Source organism: Sphaerodactylus townsendi, linkage group LG10, assembly GCF_021028975.2.
Source record: "Sphaerodactylus townsendi isolate TG3544 linkage group LG10, MPM_Stown_v2.3, whole genome shotgun sequence".
In the NCBI taxonomy this organism is placed as follows: domain Eukaryota; kingdom Metazoa; phylum Chordata; class Lepidosauria; order Squamata; family Sphaerodactylidae; genus Sphaerodactylus; species Sphaerodactylus townsendi.
The window spans coordinates 84,513,221-84,532,911 of record NC_059434.1 but is presented as its reverse complement, the minus strand read 5'-3'; the positions used below and the strand labels follow the sequence as shown (position 1 = coordinate 84,532,911).

Sequence of the window (19,691 nt, the reverse complement as noted above, 5' to 3'; positions counted from 1 at the left end):
CCCTCACCTAGAAGAAGAAGAAGAGTTTGGATTTATATCCCCCCTTTCTCTCCTGCAGGAGACTCAAAGGGGCTGACAATCTCCTTGCCCTTCCCCCCTCACAACAAACACCCTGGGAGGTAGGTGGGGCTGAGAGAGCTCCAAGAAGCTGTGACTAGCCCAAGGTCACCCAGCTGGCGTGTGTGGGAGTGTACAGGCTAATCTGAATTCCCCAGATAAGCCTCCACAGCTCAGGCGGCAGAGCTGGGAATCAAACCCGGTTCCTTCAGATTAGATACACGAGCTCTTAACCTCCTACGCCACTGCTGCTCCCTACCTACCTCCCTGGGCTGTTGTAAGGATAACATGAAGAAGGAGAGAACCCCGTAAGCTATTCTGAAAGGCACAGGAGCTAAGGAAGGAGAGAAAGGAAGCCGTAGAATATTTTAATTTGCAAGCCGGAGGGGGCTCTAGCTAGGACTGACTCTTTTTTTAAAAAAAAATCATCATAAAATTTTCATAAACCTGCTGGCAATGCAAAATATGTCTGGGAAGATTATCTGGGAGTAAATGCTGCTGTCGTCAATGGCTTTACTCCTGAGGAAGCCTGCAGAATGATGCTAAGCACCAGATGTTTCTTCTGCGAGTGTCAGCTGGCATGGTGAATGCAGGATCGGAACTCAGAATTTCTGGTCAGCTCCTCTCGTCACCAAAACGTGGGGTGTGAGGAAGAAGAGAATAGAAAGTCATTATTCTCCCATTATATTTTTAACCCCCCCTTCCAAACAACTCTTGGCAGGATATGTGAATCTCCCCTCTTCAGTTATGTGCTTTCAACCTTCCTGCGAGGTAGGCTAGGCTAAGTAAATGTGACCAGCCCAAGGTAACCCAATGAGCACCTTCCTTATTATGAGGAGAGGCTGCAGCGTTTGGGACTCTTTAGTTTGGAGAGGAGACGTCTGAGGGGGATATGATTGAAGTCTATAAAATTATGCCTGGGGTAGAAAATGTGGACAGAGAGAAATTTTTCTCTCTTTCTCACAATACTAGAACCAGGGGGCATTCATTGAAAATGCTGGGGGGAAGAATTAGGACTAATACAAGGAAACACTTCTTCACGCAACGTGTGATTGGTGTTTGGCAGATGCTGCCACAGGAGGTGGTGATGGCCACTCACCTGGATAGCTTTAAAAAGGGCTTGGACAGATTTATGGAGGAGAAGTCGATCTCTGGCTACCAATCTTGATCCTCTTTGATCTGAGATTGCAAAAGCCTTAATAGTCCAGGTGCTCGGGAGCAACAGCCACAGAAGGCCCTTGCTTTCACATCCTGCATGTGAGCTCCCAATGGCACCTGGTGGGCCACTGCGAGTAGCAGAGTGCTGGACTAGATGGACTCTGGTCTGATCCAGCAGGCTAGTTCTTATGTTCTTATGAGCTTTCATGGCCGAGGGCCCATCTGGATGGGACAGGGGTCTCTACATTAACCCTGCGGATGCCAGCCATTTTAAAAGTATATGCATTATTTGCTCAGACCCTTCCTCCACTATGCCCCGGCTGTCTCAACCTGGACAGGGCCTCCCGCATCACAGTTTTAAGGAATTTCTGGCGAGGAACTCACTCTTAAAATGGAGGAAACGGTCTGTGTTTTCTCAAGCGACTTTAGAGCAAAAGGTTCAGTTCCTTTGAGAGGACTCTGACCCTCAAAGTACTTATTTTGTTGCTCATTTTCTAGAAGCTGCAGAGAAGAGTTTGCATTTTTACTCATGGGTCTTTTTTCAGTTTCATGGTTTTATTGTTCAAGACCTCGGTCTAAGAAGACGGAGTTTGAACGAAAGAAGATCAAGGCTATTGTCGAAGGCTTTCACGGTCGAATTACTGGTTGGTTAAGGCTGTCGGCAGGGTTCTACAGCAGGTATTTTTCCTGATCTTGGCATCTGTGGCTGGCATCCTCTGAAGATCCTCTGAAGATGCCAGCCACAGATGCAGGCGAAACGTCAGGAGAGAATGCTGCTAGAACACGGCCATACAGCCCAGAAACCACACAGCACCACAAGATCAAGGCTTTTTAAATGGGGGTGCACCCCTTGTGCAGACCCTTTGGGTCCAGATGTTCCCTGAATCGTAATCGGAACCCGGATCTTCGCAATCCTATTTCAGCAGTCTTACTATAACAGCTGGGAAAAGGGGGGGAAGAAGGCAACCTTTAAAAAAGGACATCTATTTGAAGAAAGAAGAAGACGAAGAAGAAGAGGAGGAGGAGGAGGAGTTTGGATTTATATCCCCCCTTTCTCTCCTGCAGGAGACTCGCAGGCCTGGGGACAACTTCCTCCTTGCCCCTTCCCCCCCCTTCACAACAAACACCCTGTGAGGTGGGTGGGGCTGAGAGAGCTCCGAGAAGCTGTGACTAGCCCAAGGTCACCCAGCTGGCGTGTGTGGGAGTGCCCAGGCTAATCTGAATTCCCCAGATAAACCTTCACAGCTCAGGCGGCAGAGCTGGGAATCAAACCCGGTTCCTCCAGATTAGATACACGAGCTCTTAACCTCCTACGCCACTGCTGCTCCTGTTAATTGTTTGGAAGGCATTCCACCTATTTCAGATCAAAAGTTTGCAGCCTGAGTTGGTTTGTCCTACATATTTCTGGCTTTCCCTCTTTCCCTTTCCAGAAATGGCGCCAAGACACTTTCATTTAATAATATCACAGCTTTCACGCTCCGAAATTTGGTTTCCGTGGCCCGTGGGTCATTCCCGGACAGGTCAAGAGATATGCCGGGCTGGCTTTGCACTTTTCCTTCCTCGCAGCTGCCTTTGCAAAGTTGGCATGCAAAATTCATGAGTGCTGATTTATGCACGTGGGTTTCGGCCAAGCTCGTGATGCTGGGATCTTGCATTCTTGTCAGGGTTTCCTGCTTTATCACCAGAGCTTCAAGGGGAAGGTTATCCGACAGGATGTTCTGTTTTTGCAAGGCCGGGGAATGTCAAATGAGAGGCATTTTGTTTTGTGTCCGGAGCAAAGACAGAGAAATAGAATCCTAAGCTGCACAGAAGTTATAGGCTGGTTCTTGCCTTGTCCGAAGAAGAAAAAGAAGACAGTTGGATTTATATCCCCCCTTTCTCTCCTGTGAAGAAGAAGAAGAAGAAGAAGAAGAAGAAGAAGAAGAAGAAGAAGAGGAGGAAGAGGAGGAAGAGGAGGAGGAGTTTGGATTTATATCCCCCCTTTCTCTCCTGCAGGAGACTCAAAGGGGCTGACAATCTCCTTGCCCTTCCCCCCTCACAACAAACACCCTGTGAGGTAGGTGGGGCTGAGAGAGCTCCGAGAAGCTGTGACTAGCCCAAGGTCACCCAGCTGGCGTGTGTGGGAGTGCACAGGCTAATCTGAATTCCTCAGATAAGCCTCCACAGCTCAGGCGGCAGAGCTGGGAATCAAACCCGGTTCCTCCAGATTAGATACACGAGCTCTTAACCTCCTACGCCACTGCTGCTCCTCAAAGGAACTTACAATCTCCTTTCTCTCCCCCCACCCACAACAAACACCCTGTGAGGTGAGTGGGGCTGAGAGAGCTCTGAAGAACTGTGACTAGCCCAAGGTCACACAGCTGGCATATGTTGGAGTACACAAGCTAATCTGGTTCCCCAGCTCAAGTGGCACAGCGGGAAATCGAACTGCTCTCCGGCCCTCCTCGATTAGGAGGCACCCGTTTCCAACTTCACTACATCACCGGATCTTTAATATCAATCGGATCATAAGAACATAAGAACATAAGAACATAAGAACAAGCCAGCTGGATCAGACCAGAGTCCATCTAGTCCAGTTTCTTGCTAATTTAGTGGCCCACCAGGGTGCCTTGGGAGTTCACACATGCAGGATAGAAAAGCAATGGCCTCTCGCGCCGTTGCTCCCCGGAAAGCACCTGGACTGTTAATAGCATTTGCACCAGATCAAAGAGATCAAGATTGGTAGCCATAAATCGACTTCTCCCTCCATAAATCTGTCCAAAGCCCCTTTTAAAGCTATCCAGGGTTAGTGGGCCATCACTCACCCTCCTTGTGGTAGCATATTCCAAACACCAATCACACGCTAAGCGAAGAAGTTCTTTCTTGTTTAGTCCTCTAATTTTTCCCAGCATTTTCTGCAATGAATGCCCCTGGTTCTAGATGGAGAAAGAGAGAAAAAATTCTCTTGGTCAACATTTTTTTCACCCTATGCATAATTTGCAGACTCTCAATCGGCTAATCCCCCAGACGCCTCTCCTCTCCAAACTAAAGAGTCCCAAACGCCGCAGCCTCTTCCCTATAAGGAAGGTGCCTCCCAGTCCTTCTGCACTCATCCCTCGTTGCCCTTCTGCACCTTTTTTCTATCTTTCACATCCTTTTGAGATGTGGGTGACCCAGAACTGGATTAATAGCACTCCAAGTGTGGTCACAACTAATGCGCTTTATATTAAGGGCATGATTAAATTTCGCAGCTTTATTATCAATTCCCTTTCCTGATTATCCCCAGCATAGAGTTTGGCTCTTTTCACAGCTGCCATATTGAGTTGACATTCCCATGGAACCAATTAAGACTTCTTAAATCCCTTCTGGTTCGCACGATAGCACTGACCCCCGTAGCGTATGTGAAGTTTAGATTTTGCCCCTATGTGCATATCACTTTGCATTTTGCCACATTGAACTCGCATTTTGCCATTTCTTAGCCCACTCACCTGACTTATCAAGGTCCCTGGACCCTCCTCGCGAATCCTTGCAAGTTCACCTGGCCATAATTTGGTATCTGCAAACTTGGCCACCACGCCATTCAACTAGAGTGCTTACTCTAACCAGGTCATTTATGAATAGGTTAAAGAGCACTGGTCCCAATACGGATCACCTGGCCTGTCCTCACAAAAGGCAGCATGCTTTAATGCAGGGTGCCCCAAAGTGGTATCCATGGGCGTCATAACACCCTGAACAACTTTCCTGGTTTCTGCCAAGTATTTTCGGAAAGAGGGCAGGTGCGGACGAGGCTTTTACCCAAAAGGGCTTCTTTTTGGCCACTGGAGATTTGATTGGGTGCTGAGATTTTTTTAAAAAAAGTTGCTTTGGCAAGAGCTGCCACCATACCACAAGAATCTTCACCATAGGACAAAAAAAAAGCTGTATGCAAGAAAATCATTTTAAAACAACATGCTTGTTTGAAAAATACATATTGCTTGGCAGAATTTCTGTTTGGCTGATTCCGCATGGGCCAAAAACAGCAGTGTGAAAATGGTGTGAAAACAGTATAAACCCTTTTACCCCGTTTTAAACCCTTTTACACCGTTTTCACACCGTTTTCACACTGCTGTTTTTGGCCCATGCGGAATCAGCCTTTGAAATGTTAAAGAGTTACTGTTAAAGAGTTACTGCATGTTAAAGAGTTACGGCATGGCCACATCCTTGAGGCTTTGAGGTTGGCCCCGCCCCTTATGGCTGCCATTTTGTTGTTGCACCCGCAAGCCAGTGTCTCAATTGGAAGGGGTTCACAGGTTTAAAAAGATCAGGAATCCCTGTTTCAGTGGGTAGACTGCGACGATCCAGATGTGATTCCCTGCTTAGGCCCCTTCCGCACATGCAAAATAATGCCCTTTTTTTTGTATTGGTATTAGAAATTTAATGTATATAGCATCCTCCCCCGAAAGGCTCAGGGTGGTGTTCAACGTAATATAGCAGCAATAAACATCACAACAGCAATAATCATAATATCAAGAAGCAACAGAAATAAACACTATTTCAAATATCAAAAACATCGACAGTCATGATGCAACAAAATACAGCATCAATAAATATAGCAACAACAATCAAATATCAAACAACAACAATAACATAGCATTATAAAACAGCATTATGAGCAACAATAAACGTAACGTAACATTATAAACAACAAACATCAGTAGCAACATATAAGAAATAAAACAATACAGCAATGGATAAACAATAAACATATGAAATCAGTTAAACTTTCAGTCCAGTTTCACAATTGTTTGCAAGTGGATTTTGCTATTCCGTCCAGTAAAATCCAGCTGCAAAGTGCATTGAAAGTGGATTGAAAGTGCATTATTCTGCATGTGCGGAAGGGGCCTGGGTCACAACATTCACTGAGTGACCTTGACCAAGCTGCCTTCCTTTCCGTCCTTTCTCTCCCTGTCTGCCGGACATAGCTCAAATGGCTCTTTTAATAAATATAATAAATGGAAGGGCGCTCCGTGCATGCCGCCCAGAACCTGTCGAAGAGCTGCACAAAGATCCAGTAACTATAAGTGAGCCCTCCAGTTGATCGGAGAGTCCAGCAGTTTCCAAGCAACCGTTAATAGCATCTTCTGCTCCGTAAATCCATCATGTCAACCGATGTTTCACTGGGGCGTCGTGGGGGGAGGCGGGGGAATAGTGTTTAACTGCACAACACAATAGGTGCTGGCAGAGATGGAAGTGAGATTCTAATGTCCAGTGACACAGAATAATCTTTAAGCGAGGAATTGAGACTTCCTTGGAACGAATCGGGATTTGCGGAGTTGCAGCTGACCCTTCTGAGAGTTGCACCCGTTGGACCTGTAAGGGTGCGTTGCGCGTTTTGGGGAGACGGACGGTTTTCAGTTCCGGTTTGGTTTGAAGCAATTATTTTTGCTTGCATGATGCTGTATATATCAGTGGCTTTCAATATGGCTCATATAAATCTCCTTTCCTCTGTTTTATCTGTGCAAGAGCATCCAGGGAAGTAGATGAGGCTAAGGGTGTGTGACCAAGCCCAAGGTGACCCAGCAGGAGCGGCAGTGGCGTAGGAGGTTAAGAGCTCGTGTATCTAATCTGGAGGAACCGGGTTTGATTCCCAGCTCTGCCACCTGAGCTGTGGAGGGAATTCAGATTGGCCTGTGCACTCCCACACACGCCAGCTGGGTGACCTTGGGCTAGTCACAGCTTCTCGGAGCTCTCTCAGCCCCACCTACCTCACAGGGTGTTTGTTGTGAGGGGGGAAGGGCAAGGAGATTGTCAGCCCCTTTGAGTCTCCTGCAGGAGAGAAAGGGGATATAAATCCAAACTACTCCTCCTCTTCCTCCTCTTCCTCTTCCTCTTCCTCTTCCTCCTCCTCCTCCTCCTCCCTCCGTGAAGGAGGGGGGATTTGACCCTCATTCTCTCAGATCCTTTGCTGTCGCTCTAAACCCTACATCATACTGACAAATAGCATTTTTCCACAGCTGCTTGGATCAAGAAATTGGCAAGGGAAAGGGGGCGTACCGCCCAGGGGGACTTATGGGGTCAAATGTCCCCCGTTTAGTCATGTGGGGGGCGCACCCGGACCCCTCCTCCTTTCCCCCGGGTCCATACACTGACTTCAAGACCTGGTGCAAGAAAAGTTGTTTGGTCGTGGTGGAGGAGGGCCGCAGCCCATACGGGGTGGGGGTGTGGGGTGGAAAACTCAGATTTTGCACTGGGCTACGTATTCCCTAGATGCGCCTCTTCATAGGGGTGGGGCTTAAGATCCCTCTTCCTGTGTTCTGAGGTCCCAGTCCAAATCAGCCCCGCTGCACATGCCTGAAGACTAAACATCCTGTGTTCCTTGAAAAGCTGCTTCTGAAAGTCGGGGTGTGTGTGTGTGTGTGTGCGCGCGCGCATGCGCGTGCGCGCGCACAAAGGGCCCGTGATGTGTACCATGCATGGCCGGCCGAAGGGGCAACTCGGGGCATCTTCAGTTTTGGTGAACGGATCTTATAAAAAGGCGTTTCTCACTTGGAGAGCAGCTGCCGGCCAGAGCGGGCAGTACAGAAACAAAGGGACTAATGGTCTGACTCTGTATCAAAGGCAGCTACATACATTCCTGCTTCCTGAGAGCCAGCGTGGTGTAGTGGTTAAGAGCAGGTGGATTCTAATCTGGAAAACCAGGTTTGATTCCCCACTCCACCTGGGTGGCCGGAGCTTACCCGGTGAACCAGATGTGTTCCCTCGCTCCTACATTCCTGCTTGTGTTCTCTCGCTCCTACATTCCTGAGCAGCAGTGGCGTAGGAGGTTAAGAGCTCGTGTATCTAATCTGGAGGAACCGGGTTTGATTCCCAGCTCTGCCGCCTGAGCTGTGGAGGCTTATCTGGGGGATTCAGATTAGCCTGTGCACTCCCACACACGCCAGCTGGGTGACCTTGGGCTAGTCACAGCTCTTCTGAGAGCTCTCTCAGCCCCATCTACCTCACAGGGTGTTTGTTGTGAGAGGGGAAGGGCAAGGAGATTGTCAGCCCCTTTGAGTCTCCTGTAGGAGAGAAAGGGGGGATATAAATCCAAACTCTTCTTCTTCTTGGTGACCTTGGGCTAGTCACAGTTCTTGGGAACTCTGTCAGCCCCACCTGCCTCACAGGGTGTTTGTTGTGGGGGTGGAGGGAGGGAAAGGAGATTGTAAGCCACCTTGAGTCTCCTTACAGGAGAGAAAGGGGGGGTATAAATCCAAACTCTTCTTCTCTTCTTCTCCGCTCATTGCAGTCCTAAGACTGCACCCTGGAACCCGATGGTTGCTTTCTGTGGAAAATTGTCTCTCCTCCAGAAGTTCTTCTCACTGCCAGATCCCGGATCGACTTGCTTGGAACTCCAGAGTTCTTGGAACACAATGTGTAAACCCCTGGTGTAGATGAAATAGGGGGTGTCGCATTTATTTATTTATTTGCCTTTCTCACTGAGGTTCTGCGCAGGATTTGAAACATAAAGAAGGTTCGGTCAGACAGCGTCAGACATCCAGTAATAATGCAGTAGGGTTAGGATTACAGAAATTAGGACACAATGTAAACTGGTATGAGGAAACTGCCAAAAATGAAAAACTCTGCAATAAAACAAAGCTGCATTCCTACAGTAAACATTGCAATAGACTATAATCCTATAAAAAAACACGCTCTTGGGCTGTTCCATTATTCTCTAGATCTGATCCCTATATCATAATGCCCCGTGGAACAGTTCTGATTGGTTATCTTCTGCGGAATGATAGGAGCGTATTATCAACCTTAGGAGGATGGAAGGCTGAATCGTCCTCGAGCCGGTTACCGGAAACCGAACTCAGATCCTGAGCAGAACTTTGACTGCAGTACTGCCGCTGACCACTCTCTACCACGGAGTGCTTCATCTGTTTACTTATTTTATTTATATCCTTCCTTTCTTCCCAAGACGGGGTACCCAAAGTGGTTTACATCGTTCTCCTGACCTCCGTTTTATCCTCACAACAACCCTGTTTGGTAGGTTAGATTGAGAGTTTGTGGGCTGGCGTTTCGTAGCCCCTAAGAGACCAAGAGGAGTTCCAGAATATAAGCTTCCAGGAGTCAAAATTCCCTCCATCAGATACAAGTAGAAATCCAATAAAATAAAAGAAGCAAGTCAGAATGGCTATCCTGAATCCTTCTATGCCGTGAATTTCCATTTTGATTTGTATTTGGTGATGAAGAAGAGGAGGAGGAGGAGTTTGGATTTATAACCCCCTTTCTCTCCTGAAAGGAGACTCAAAGGGGCTTACGATCTCCTTTCCCTCCACCCCCCCTCAGCAAACACCCTGTGGGGCTGAGAGAGCTCCGAAGAACTGTGACTAACCAAGGTCACCCAGCTGGCATGTGTTGGAGTGCACAAGCTGATCTGGTTCACCAGATAAGCCTCCACAGCTGAAGTGACAGAGCGGGGGATCAAACTTGGTTCTCCAGATTAGAGTGCTCCTGCTCTTAACCACTACACTATGCTGGCTCTATAGAAGGCAAGCTTTGATTCTCAAAAGCTGAAACCTTGGACATCTTGGTGTCTTGTGTCTAGCGGACTCAAATTTAACTGTTTTACTGCTGACCAATGCAGCCACCCTCTGAAATTGTGTGAGTGTCGTATGTGCGTTTGTAAAACACATAATTTCCCACTTCGGCTTTATGCCCCTGACTGCACTGCATGAATCAGCCCTTTGAGATGTCTGCCAGCGAGCTGTTGTGCTGGGAAAGTATCAGATGGGAAATAACTACCTGGAGAATAGTACCTGTTCAAAGGATTTCAGGGTTGCATATCACATGCTCCAGACGAGGGCGTGCCAATAGTTCAGGAGAACAAACATCCCTTTAAGAGAGCGATGTGTGGAAGGGGCGGGGAAGAACCTCCCATTAAGCTTTCCTGAAGTGGAAAGCTAGGAAGAAAGCTCAGAAGACAGGTGGGCTTATACATGTTTTCAATAAATATTGCAACGAATAGGACATTTTCCCCCAGGCCAGTTAGCAATTCTGTAGTGCCAAAAGTAGAAGGAGAAGAAGAAGAAGAAGAGTTGGATTTATACCCCCTCACAAACTCCTTTCCCTTCCTCCCTCACAACAAACACCCTGCGAGGTGGGTGGGGCTGAGAGATCTCCAAAGAACTGTGACTAGCCCAAGGTCACCCAGCTGGCATGTGTTGGAGGGCACAAGCTAATCTGGTTCACCAGATAAGCCTCCACAGCTCAAGTGGCAGAGCGGGGAATCAAACTCGGTTCTCCGGATTAGAGTGCCCCTGCTCTTAACCACTATACCACGCCGGGAAGTCTAATCAGCACCAAGAAGCATGAGGGAAAAAAATTACAAAACTTTATTTTCAGTCATCTCCCATTTCATACTACATGTACTTCTCACCCTTCATGAGATTAATTGCCCTGTGGTGTTCCATCAACCCCCACTGGGATTTTGGGTACATTGCAATTTATAAACTGATAATCATTTTTATCCCAATGGCATTAAAAGGGAGACTGAAACTAGCACATAGCGTTAACATTGGCAAACTTATTTTCTTATAGCTTCAGGGGGTACCCATGTTGGTTTGCAGTAGAACAGTTAGATTAAAGTCCAGTGGCATCTTGAATGCTCTAGCTGATCCTGCATTGAGCCAGAGGTTGGACTAGATGGCCTCTGTGGTACCCGACAATTCTATATCAGGCAGTAACACAAAGGCCATTTATGCATGCACTACTGGTGCTGCGGCTGTTTGCTTTGCAGTGGGGTTTTCCTGCAGTTTTTTGGTTGCACGGCCGATCTGATCTCCTAACTAGCCTGCTCGTCACTTCTTCAGTGTTTCTGTGCAACCTCTGTTTGGGGATGCCGGACACCATTGGTTGGTTGGTTGGTTGGTTGGTTGGTTGGTTGGTTGGTTGGTTGGTTGGTTGGTTGGTTGGTTGGTTGGTTGGTTGGTTGGTTGGTTGGTTGGTTGGTTGGTTGGTTGGTTGGTTGGTTGGTTGGTTGGTTGGTTGGTTGGTTGGTTGGTTGGTTGGTTGGTTGGTTGGTTGGTTGGTTGGTTGGTTGGTTGATTGATTGCAGTCTTTGGTCTAGCATTAGTTTGCTAGATCCTGCCAATTTCTTGTCAATTTCATTGGGTCTGTCTCTCCAGCAATTTCATTGGGTCTGTCTCTCCAGGAGCAGCAGTGGCGTAGGAAATTAAGAGCTCGTGTATCTAATCTGGAGGATCGTCACCTCTTCGCAGCATCTGTTAATCTGAGCTAGACTGCTTCTGACCATGGAGGTTCCATTTTGCAATTAGGGCTAATAAAAAGACCCAGAGCGCTCTCCTATGACCCGGATCCTCTCCCTCCCATCCACAGCATGCACAGTCTGGCCTAGGTGCAGCAGTGGCGTAGGAGGTTAAGAGCTCGTGTATCTAATCTGGAGGAACCGGGTTTGACTCCCAGCTCTGCCGCCTGAGCTGTAGAGGCTTATCTGGGGAATTCAGATTAGCCTGTCCACTCCCACACACGCCAGCTGGGTGACCTTGGGCTAGTCACAGCTTCTCGGAGCTCTCTCAGCCCCACCTACCTCACAGGGTGTTTGTTGTGAGGGGGGAGGGGCAAGGAGATTGTCAGCCCCTTTGAGTCTCCTGCAGGAGAGAAGGGGGGGATATAAATCCAAACTCCTCCTCCTCCTCCTCCTCCTCCTCCTCCTCCTCCTCCTTCTTCTTCTTCTAGCATGTGGTTTCTACAAGCCTCTTTTTAAGGAAGTGGATCAGTGCTCTACCCTGTTTTGATCTCACCCAGTCCTCTCTGCGGCTTCAGAAAGTGTCCCCCCCCCCACAAAAAAAACCTATATTCCCCAGGTTGGGGGCCTTCCCTGTGATTTGTAGCCGGGCCATGAATGGCAAAATGGCAAAAGAGTTTTGATAGTTGCGTTACTTGAGTGTCTGTTCAACCACTGGTTCCCTGTGATCAGAAATGCAGATTTCCATATTTTAAAAAATCAGATTGTGAACCATTCCAAGGGATTGTTTCTGAACGGAGATAAATAACCTAATACAAAACAGCGAATGGGTGCGAGTCGGTAGTTATAGTGAGGCGTGGGTAGCGGACAAAGACCTCTTTAAAGTGGGACTGCCCTTGGAGAAAGGATCCATTGAAGCCGTTTGGGGTGTGTATATGGAGTCTTTTAATTGTTTTCTTAGGCGAACGTTCTCTGGCGCCTTGTTTTGACTCACAATAATTGCCAGAATCCACAGTACCGAGGCTTGGAACACAAACCTTGGTGGTTTGGAATGTCCACCTTTAGGGGTTGCCAACTCTGGTTTGGGACGTTCCTGGAGATTTGGGGAGAGTGGAGCCTACAGCAGTGGCATAGGAGCAGCAGTGGCGTAGGAGGTTAAGAGCTCGTGTATCTAATCTGGAGGAACCGGGTTTGATTCCCAGCTCTGCCGCCTGAGCTGTGGAGGCTTCTCTGGGGAATTCAGATTAGCCTGTGCACTCCCACACACGCCAGCTGGGTGGCCTTGGGCTAGTCACAGCTTCTCGGAGCTCTCTCAGCCCCGCCTACCTCACAGGGTGTTTGTTGTGAGGGGGGAAGGGCAAGGAGATTGTAAGCCCCTTTGAGTCTCCTGCAGGAGAGAAAGGGGGGATATAAATCCAAACTCTTCTTCTTCTTCTTCTTCTTCTTCTACAGAGCAGGTTTTGGAGGAGGAGGAGGAGCAGCAGCAGCAGAAGAAGAGCAGGGAATCAAACCCGGTTCTCCAGATTAGAGTGCACTTGCTCTTAACCACCACATCATGCTGGCTCTTTAGTGGTATCTAATGCCACAAAGTTCACCCACCAAAGCTGCCATTCCCTTCAGGGAAACGTATGTCTCATCCGGGGATCTGCCAACTGGGAGATCGCGAAGCCTCATCTGGAGGCTTCACCATGTTGCAGTACTGGGGTGTGTGTTGTGTGTGTGTGTGTGTGTGTGTGTGTGTGTGTGTGTGTGTGTGTGTGTGGATCTGATCCTCTGAAGATGCCAGCCACAGACGCAGGCGAAACGTCAGGAGAGAATGCTGCTAGAACACGGCCATACAGCCTGGAAACCACACAGCACCCCAGTGATTCCGGCCGTGAAAGCCTTCGACAATTTATTGATTATATTTATATTTGTCTGATATATCATTGGTGTTCACCGCCCTGAGGGCTCGGCCTTCCCGGGGTGGGATGGGGTATACCTTTAAAGTAAGGCAAAAGTAAAGGTGATTCCACTACGCTGCCGTGATTATTTTAGGAACATCTGATAATACTTACAGGTCGCAGAGGGGGCTGGTTTGTGTCACCTGGGGATCTGCTCTTATTCTGGGATACCTCCAGGTCTCACCTGGAGTTTGGCAACCCGGTTTAACAGTATTGAATTCAGAGAGGGTGGATCAGAGGCCATGAAGGCAATGTATTTATTTATTTCGTTTGTTTGTTTGATTTCTGTCCTTCTCTCCCCTGCCACGTCAGGCTCAGAGCAGCTCACCACTATATATAAACATTATATAAATATAAAAATTATAATACAGTAACAGGCTAAAACATATACAGTATATAAAGATGGTGCTTGCATGGCGTAGTGGATAAGAGGAGGTGCACTCTAATCTGGAGAACCGGGTTTGATTCTCCGCTCTGCCACTTGAGCTGCGGAGGCTTATCTGGTGAACCAGGTTAGCTTGTGCATCCCAACACATGCCAGCTGGGTGACCTTGGTTAGTCACAGTTCTTCGGAGCTCTCTCAGCCCCACCCACCTCACAGGCTGTTTGTTATTGGGGAGGGGGGAAGGGAGAGGGAAGGGAGAGAAAGGGGGGATATAAAGTGGGAGAGGGAAGTCCTTGAATGACATCTTGCCCAAGACCCCCTGTCTAGTCGATTAAAAAATATGTACTGGATTATATTTTTATGGCAATAAAGCCGCATGTATATATGTAAAGTTTAATATGAACTGGGCAAACCAAAGATAATTTCCAAGGTCAGTCATATTGGTCTTTGGAATATTGGTCTTTGGATTGGTGTTTGGAATATGCTGCCACAGGAGGTGGTGATGGCCACTAACCTGGATAGCTTTAAAAGGGGCTTGGACAGATTTATGGAGGAGAAGTCGATTTATGGCTACCAATCTTGATCCTCTTTGAAATTGCAAATGCCTTAACAGACCAGGTGCTCGGGAGCAACAGCCGCAGAAGGCCATTGCGTTCACATCCTACATGTGAGCTCCCAAAGGCACCTGGTGGGCCACTGCGAGTAGCAGAGAGCTGGACTAGATGGACTCTGGTCTGATCCAGCTGGCATGTTCTTATGTTCTTATGTCTGCAATAGAACCCTTAGATTTGAGTCTGGTAATGCCTCTGAGGCCAACAGACCAAATACCAAAAGGGAACTTTGACTCTCAAACGCTTCATATCCCGAAAACGAAAATCCCATTGGCCTCCAAGGGACTTGAAGCTAGCTGAGCAAGCCGAAGGTCCGCCCAGGAAAGAGTTAACAGAAAGAACTTGCGCTTTCTGGCAGCAAAGCCCTTCCTGGTATCGGCCAATCAGACGGAACAAAGGTTCAGCTCAGAGCCTGCACTAAGGCAACAGGTGATGAATTGTTTACCTGCAGGCTAGATAGTGATTATTTCTCCAGATTTCCTTACAGGTGAGCAGCAGCGGGGAGAGCATGCGAGGGAAGGTCTCCCGGAGCCGAGAGGTACCTCTCCAACACATCTAAGGTGTGTGCATCTGGTCGAAAAGTCTCCCCGCCTTCCAGCCTCTCTCCAACATATCTAAGGTGTGTGCAGCTGGTCGAAGAGTTTCCCCGTCTGCCGGCCTCGCTGGGTCACATAAAGCTCTCTGCTTTTGATCTGAGTGGGACCAGCAAGGACACAGCCGACCTGCACGGCAGGTGCCCAAGCAAAGGCAACTAAGCTCTTGTGAGCTTAGCAAGGAGACTTTGGACCCGGGCTTCCGCAGGGGGAGGGAGCATTGTGTATTGGTTGCCTTTGTGTTTGGCTGCACAACCCGTTTGTAGTGTGAGCAGCGGTGGAGTAGTTTGGCTGGAGGAGGGGGGGGGGTGTTGTCGGTGATCCTTATGGGGCGTCGTCGCGTAGGGTTTTCCCTGCAGAGTGGACTGGCCCTCTGAGAAGTCCCGAAAATCCCTTCCCCCAGGAGATTATAGTCCAAGGCTGTGTTTGCATGCATAGGAGAAAGTGCTTTTGATGCACTTGAGCAATGCTTTGCTTTCCCACAGGAAAAGCCACGTGGGAGAGGGGCCGTGGCTCAGTGGCCTTTGCTCTGCATGCTGAAGATCCCCACTTTTTTATTCCCAGTATCTCCAGCTACGTGGCCGTGGTCGGGTAGTTTTTGCTGCTAGCTAGGTAGTAGGCGACGTGAGAAAATATCTGCCAGAGATCCCGGAGAGCTTCTGCCAGTCTGAGTAGAAAGCACTAAGTAGAAGGTCTCTTTTGGGGATCAGGATTTGTTTTCTCTGCTCTCACATATGAAGCCTGCTGGGTGACCTTGGGCCAGTCCCAGTTCTCTCCGAACTCTCTCAGCCCCACCTGCTTCACCAAATGTCTGTTGTGGGGAGAGGAAGGGAAAGGAGTTTGTAAGCCGCCTTGAGACTCCTTACAGGAGAGAAAGGCGACGTATAAATCCAAAACTCTTCTTCTTCCTCTTCTTCTTCCGGTGGGGTGTGTGTGTGTGTGCATAAAAGGGGGGCACTCTGGCTCATTTTGCTTTCAGACATCAGCAACACAGGCAGGGATTGGCTTCATATTCTAGGCCAGTGATGGCGAACCTATGGCACGGGTGCCAGAGGTGGCACTTGGAGCCCTCTCTGTGGGCACGCACACACAGAGTTCGTCATGTGGGGGGGGAATCACCCACACACGCACACACATCTAGGCTGGTCTGGGCCACTGGTCTGGGTCACTGAGCACAACGTGCGCGCACTGCGGTGAGCAGGGAGGACTCGGCTGGCGGGCCTGGTGCCTGTGCTCCAGGTGGCTGCTGCCTGGGGGGGGGGGGCACAGAGGAGGCAGAGATGCTAGCGAGGGACAGAGCAGTGCACAAGGGACTTGCTGGAGGCTAGAGCAGGCTGGCCCCTGCTTGAGCGGGTGGGGCAGAGGAAGAGGGAGCCAACCAGTTTTTTCTAAACCAAACCCTCAGTATTGAGGTTAAATTGCCGGGTTGGCACTTGGCAATAAATAAGTGGGGTTTGGGTTGCAATTTGGGCACTCAGTCTCGAAAAGGTTCACCATCACTGTTCTAGGCCTATGCAAACCCCCCCCCCCCCCCCGGCCTGGTATAAGACATCGCTGCAGGCACGTGGCTCAGACCCAGTTGGCGGTCATCCGGGCCAGGAAATGATTTGTTTCGGACATCAGAATACCCTAAACCGCCCCTGCTGGGCAGTTATTGATTTACAAATTCGTTAACAGCCTTTCTTCCGTATGGAGCTCGAGGCCGCTTACGATGCTGATAAAAATACATAAAACCCATTAAAACCCAAAAATGTAGAATCACAGTTTAGGATTTCTAAAAAAATCAATCACGTGTGGTCCGAAATAAAACCATTTTCAGCTTTTTCCTGAAGATCGAAAAGGAGGGGGCCAGGTTTTTGAAAAAGTTGCTGACTAGGTGCTGGAATACTGAACCCAGCTAGAAGCTTGTTACTACTAGGAGTTCTAACTCTGAGCTGATAGTTGTAAAATTGCATTGCTGAAGGCTTTCACAGCCAAACCCGACTGGTTGTTGTGGACTTTCCGAGCTGGGTGGCCGTGGTCTGGTAGTTTTTGCTCAGAGCAAAAACTACCAGACCACGGTCACGCAGCTCGGAAAACCCATGACAGCCAGTTGTACGTTTATTTTGATCATGCTGAGAGGGACCAAGCTTGTTTTCTGCTGCCTCAGAGATTAGGACACGGAGTAATGGATTCAAGGTGCAGGAAAAGAGATTCCACCTAAATGTTAGGAAGAACTTTCTGACTGTCAGGGCTGTTCGACAGTGAAATTAATTGCCTCAGAGAATGGTGGAATCTCCTTCTTTGGAGGTTTTTAAACAGAGGCTGGACGAACATATGTTGGGAGTGCTTTGATTGTGTGTTCCTGCGTTGCAGGGGGTTGGACTGGATGGCCCTTGGGGTCTCTTCCAGCTCTATGATTCTGTGAGTCGATTCTTTACACCTCATTCCTGTGGCCGCTTTTTCCCACGGCTTATCTCTTGAGCAAGTAGCAGTCATGGGAATAGACTGAATATTTGTTGGGCACCAAACTGAGTTTCTTTGCAACGGATTCTGGCTAGAACAGATCGGCTAGAAGTTCACAAGGCGTCGTCCGTTTAAATTACTATGATGTTCTGTCTCTGGGTGACGCTGGTGTCCAGTAGCTCCTAGACACCAACAAGACTTTTGGGGGTACAAGGTTTCAAGACTCAGAGCTTCCTTCATCCAATACAAAGAGAGCTTTGACTCTACAAAGTTTACGCTTTGAAAATTTTGTTGGTCTCTAAGTGCACGGGACTCAAATCCAGGTCTTCTACTGCAGACCAGCTTCTGAAAGTTACCTTCTGTAAGAGGTTAGCTTTGTGGTGTGTTCTGAAACTTCATCCAGTCTGAGAGCCAGAGTGGTGTATAGGTTAAGAGCAGGTGGATTCTAATCTGGAGACCCGGGTTTGATGCCCCACTCCTCCACCTGAGTGGCAGAGGCTTATCTGGTGAGCCAGATGTGTTTCTGCACTCCTACGTTCCTTCTGGGTGACCTTGGGCTAGTTGCAGTTCTTTCTGAACTCTCTCGGCCCCACCTACCTCACAAGGTGTCTGTTGTGGGGAGAGGAAGGGAAAGGAGCTTGTAAGCCACCTTGAGTCTCCTTACAGGAGAGACAGGTGGGGTACAAATCCCAAATCTTCTTAAATCCAAAATGTGGGATGCTGGGAATAGAACTTGGGACCTTCCGCATGCCAAACAGATAGTTGATGATGACAGAACTTGCTGAGAACCCAAGTTCTCAAAGCACATGTTTAACATAAGAACATAAGAACAAGCCAGCTGGATCAGACCAGAGTCCATCTAGTCCAGCTCTCTGCTACTCGCAGTGGCCCACCAGGTGCCTTTGGGAGATCACATGCAGGATGTGAAAGCAATGGCCTTCTGCGGCTGTTGCTCCCGAGCACCTGGACTGTTAAGGCATTTGCAACCTCAGATCAAAGAGGATCAAGATTGGTAGCCATGGATCGACTTCTCCTCCAAAAATCTGTCCAAGCCCTTTTTAAAGCTATCCAGGTGAGTGGCCATCACCACCTCCTGTGGCCGCATATTCCAAACACCAATCACATGTTGCATGAAGAAGTGTTTCCTTTTATTAGTCCTAATCCTTCCCCCCAGCATTTTCAATGGATGCCCCTTCATGTTGCATGTTGCAGTCATTATAAAGGAACCCGTTCTCCTTTTTCCTGTTCGCGTGTGTGCCCTTCATCCATTCAGGCAGCAACTGGAGCCCATGGAAACAGTCCGGGTTGCTTTCATGACTTTGCATGGAGACGCTTCTCTTTTAAAAAGAACTTCCTGCAACGCATGCGTAGCTGCGCAGACATCCAGAAAGGAACCCCTGCAGCCATGCCGATTGTCCCACAATACGATCGGCTTCACTCGCATAGCTGCATAGCTGCACAAGCGCAACACAGAGATGGAGAGGGGAAAAAAAGGAAAAGGGACCTCCGTGAAATGGCCAGACGATAATGAACGTGTTGCTGCAAAACTAAATGGGGGTCATATTCAATGCTACGGGGGGTAAAACTTGCTTGGGGGACTTTGCACCCTATTGGGTGCTCAGAGAATTTGCCAGCAGCCTGCACAGAACGGCGGGTGGGTGGACTCTCCCTGACTGTGGATGGCGTGGACCTTAAAGTGAACAGGTGGAAGGAAAGGATATAAAGCATCCCCTGCCTGTTGTGTTGACACGGGAATGCTTCCAACCTGGGATTGTGCAAAAGGATCGCTGGTTTAGCAGTTTTCAAAAATCCCAGGTCAAGGGGAGTAAAACGGGCCAAACTCGTTTTGGGAACGGGACCTGTGGAAAGTCCCCTGCCCCCCCAAAGGTTTTTTTAATATAATGTCCTACACCACAGGTGCCAAACTCGCGGCCCTCCAAATGCTATGGACTACAGTTCCCATCATCCCCTGTCAGCGTGATACTGGCAGGGGATGATGGGAACTGTAGTCCATAACGTCTGGAGGGCCACGAGTTTGACACCTGTGTCCTACACCCTTTATATTTGGCCTGTGTGGAATCCACCCTTGTGACATAGTCAAACTTACTCAAAAGCCTTCTCCTGTATGTATCCCTCACATTCCCTGTGGGGTAGCCTATCTTCACACCATCCCACCTTTCTGAAGTTAGTCAGAAAGCTACCAAGAGCAGGGCCTTCTTTGTGCCTGCCTCTACCTTAGAGAACTCGATCAAGCTACACTCTTAATGCATTTTAGGGATCTTAACTGGCAGGTCT

General features: G+C 48.6%; 1 protein-coding gene across 6 annotated transcripts in view; it reads left to right on the top strand.

Annotated features, from left to right (window-relative positions):
• Window positions 1-19,691, top strand: part of LZTS3 (leucine zipper tumor suppressor family member 3) — a 91,256-nt gene that overhangs the window by 25,142 nt on the left and 46,423 nt on the right. Inside the window, exon 1 of one of the 6 annotated variants that reach the window (XM_048509954.1) lies at window positions 14,841-14,918. The exons of 4 other annotated variants lie outside the window; for them this stretch is intronic. The gene's annotated coding sequence lies outside the window, so the exon portion shown is untranslated. Of the gene's footprint in view, window positions 1-14,840; window positions 14,978-19,691 lie in introns of those variants that run through there. One more of the 6 variants, XM_048509950.1, reaches the window with a different exon arrangement.